The following is a 3871-nucleotide window of genomic DNA, read 5'->3' on the forward strand; positions in this document are numbered from 1 at the left end:
TGCCACAGAAAAAAAAGAGCACACAGCAGCAGCGGCAGGGACTCTAAACTCACAGGATCCTGAACAAGAGGACTTAGAACAAGGTGCAGGCAGTACTCAGCAATGCAAAGGATTCAGAAAAAGAGCAGGCCCTGGGGGCTTAGTTGGAGAGAAGGCCACCAAACAATTCAGAATTATACCATAATTGTACTTTCAAAAATCAGCAAAATCTCTGTGTGGTCTTAAAAATTGTAATTGACTGTTCATAATTTGTAACGCTGGAGAGATTTCTTCAGGTAAGATACAATTTTTTTGCAAGACACATGTTCTCCATCTTGTCTTTTGTTTTAAATAAAGCTTTTGTTTGCTAATTGTCCTTTTCTTCTCACCAAGTAATTAAGTAGTAGTGGAGCCTAGTTATTTCCCTGCTCTGAAAAGATTTTATTGGATCGCATGAGATGTCCAAAAGGGAATAATTGGAGGGCTTGTAGATACTGATGTAAGAAGATATTTCTATGGAAACCACATCCTGCATTATGGAAGAGTGATACCGCAACACACATTGGTATCAGAATGACAGCTGTAACCTTCCTTTCAAAGAGAACAATTGATCTCGAATTGCTTTCATTTGAGCTTTTCTAGCAGAAAAATCTGCCTTAAACCCTGTAGTGGACAGGCTGGCATACAAACTCCATGAATGCAGAAAAAGTTTGGTACAGAGAAGAAGAGTGAGCAAGCTACAGGCCTTAAACTGCCTTTAAATTCAGGCACTGTGATCATGCTATGTGTAAGTTCAGCGTGTAGAACTTTGTGTAGATTACATATTGCATGTTTTATTTCCTGTAGGCTCTTTCCTAGTGTTTTGCATTTAATTAACTTGAAAGTATAACATATTTCACTAGATTACTCATATTATGGCTTGGTAAAGAAATTTTGTTCTTTCATCACAAGCTGGTTCTGTCTTAGAATAATTCTTAGTGAGGAATTTCTAAAGCTTGAATGTTGTATTAATGATTACAGGTGAAACTCTTCAAGGATCAGATCTTTAGTCCAGTGGCAGAGAAGGCTTTGCGAAGAGGCAGGCTAAGTAATGAACAGCAGTAGGGTCTTGATGAACCTGAATAGATCCAGCAGCCTGTAATTCTTAAGTGGGTGCCTTGGAACAAGGAGAGGTAGTTATTTCTTTCCAAAAACTAATCCAGCATTTCCAGGGAGACAGTTCTGTAGGCAGGCATTGTAGGTACACTGTAGGGATGTATATTCCCTCCCCCCCCCTGTATGGCATAATTGCTCACACATAGCCCTGTCACCATGTTTTTGTTTAAGATTGTGATTTAACATAGCGTTTATTCATGTATCCAAGTAACTCCTCCCCTGTTCAGCTGCTCAGTAAACCATATGCCTGAGACACATCGAAATCAGACCTTTCTAGGCATCTCTTTAAAAAAAAAAAAAAATTGCTATAATTGGAACTTACAAGTTTTTGCCAAGAGAATTAAAACACTGAATTGTGTGCCAGCCTTAATCATGTTGCTATGGTTCTCTTGTCTCAAAGAGAATGCATTTAGTACTAACTTTATAATCGGTTGATCTTCAGGTTGTTGATTCATCAAGTCACAAAGGTTGTGCTATAAAGACTGCTAGAAAGCGTGTGTCCTCCTGTGCAGCAGCCTACATTCTTACTTAATGTATGGTTAAATACATACTTCTTTTTTTAAATACAATATTTGTGAAGAGTTGAAATACCAGTTGCTCCTAAGTATGATAGAAAATGATTATATCTCTCCTCATGAAAGCTGACTCTGGAGTTGCAGTAGCCTAGCAAACTAGCCTCATGTCTAGTTTGCACATAACAGCCTATATTATAATTCTCAAGGTAAGGTAAACTGGAGTTGTTCCAGCAAGTGGGGACTATTAAGAAGTTTAATCTGATTTAAGTCTTTCAAGAAAATTTTATCTAAGAAGGCCCCAGGAAACTTTATATGAATTTGTATTAGAATAAGGAAGAGATGGATAAGGTACTGTATGTGGAATGGGCAGACACCTAATTTGGTTAAATTCATTCTATGCTTAAGGAAACTTTGAGTCAGAGGAAAAACTAGCAATTTTTCAATATTGCCAAACTGAATTTCTGTTTCACCTCTCTATTTTGCAATGATCCACTGGCTGCATTAACAGCCACTTTACTGTTCTCACAGAAAAGTTGCTTCTTTCCTCTGTGTAAGAATTGTCTTCCCTGATTACGTTTAGCTTTTTGTTTTCCAAGTAATGCTTTTTCATCGAAAATGCTCATGATGGCAACTGGACATATTACAGAAGTAAGCAAAGGTGTGTTTGATAAGATGGTGTTGGCAGATGGCTTGGTACTTTCTAATCAAAGAAAGTGATCACATCATCCTTCTAATCAAAACATGTGACAATCAGGGATGTTCTACATTCAGTTCATCTGCCCTGCCTGGCAAATGAAACACACTGAGCAGAAACAGTAGAAGAGGATAGAGACATTTGCCCATTATCTATATCCAGTAAAGAACCAGAGCCAGGAGTTCTGAGGTCCTACTTAACAGTACTAAACTGCTGGGCTACAGGTTGCAGGAAGACACAGGCTTGCTCCATATTATTTCAGAAATGCTGATTTACAGAACAATTAGTCTGAATATTGATTTTGGTTTTGTTTTGTTGGGGTTTTTTTGTTATATTAGTGCTTTAAGGTATCTGATTAATTTAGAAGCTTGGACCTGCAATTCATTCTTGGCAGTCTGAAGCGTTTCTCAGTGACATCACAAGAATCCTAAGAGGGTCTGAAGCAGAAACAGATCCAATATCTTCACTGTCTTAATAGAACATAATAGAACACCCCCCCCCCCAAAACCCAGCAGCCCAAACATCTTTTTCTACAGTGGAAGTTCTTTTATTTAAAAGAAATCTGAATTTACTGAAGGGTAGGATGGTTTCAGAGTGCTGGAAAAGTTGGCAAAGGCTTGAAAGAGCATTCCAATTTTTGGAGTTGAGTTTTCAAATGCTTGGATTTAATCTCTCTCTGAATCTACACTCCGGTGCTTGTGGCTTGACACATGGTATTTCTGCTTAGGAGACAAGGAGGTAGGGGTGTGTGTGAGAGAGAGTTGGCAGACCTGCTGAAAGGAAATTTGTCCCTATTGTTCTTACAAGCATAGACACTTAAGTCTGGCCTACAGGTAAGTCGTTAGACATCAACATTAGCGTTAGCAGTGATCTGGGTGGGTGTGTGCCAACTAAATAAAGTATTTGAATTGCTCTCAAGAAAAGTAAACATGGGTTTTAAGGCTAGAAATTTCATCACGTTAATCTGTCATGATGTTTCACATAATGTAAGCCAGACAATTTCATGCATGGTTGCTGTATCAAAAATCATTGGTTTTGGTTGAAATGATCCATTTTTTAGAAAGATTGTTTTGATTTGACAGTTTTGATTTTCAGATGTTGGGCAGTGGGAAATCTGCCACATTCGTTGGCAAGTTGTGTTTACAAGTGCACCCAGTTTTTTTTAGTCTGAATTAATTTTGTTTTAGTCTCCTGTGATGGATTTTGCTTTTCTGTTTAATGCTGAGCTATGGCTCTGGTACTATCAAGATTCTTTTAATGTGGGGATGGATACCTTATGGTCTGTCATGACATCAGCGAACATGGTTTTTGGATCAGTCTCTGTGAGGCAGATTTTCCTGATCTTGATTTATTCTTCTTGTCCTTTCAGAGAGATTTTCAATTTTTCAAATTCCTCTTAGAAGCCTGAATATCATCAGAGACCCAGTTCCAGTAACAATCATGGTGACCATTACGGGTTAGCATTTCCTGGCTGCTATGACCTATGGTTGTAAATCATCACGGGACTCTTATGTGCTTGTGGGTGTCT

The sequence above is a fragment of the Pygoscelis adeliae genome, unplaced genomic scaffold (assembly GCF_000699105.1).
Source record: "Pygoscelis adeliae isolate BGI_AS28 unplaced genomic scaffold, ASM69910v1 Scaffold13, whole genome shotgun sequence".
Taxonomy (NCBI): domain Eukaryota; kingdom Metazoa; phylum Chordata; class Aves; order Sphenisciformes; family Spheniscidae; genus Pygoscelis; species Pygoscelis adeliae.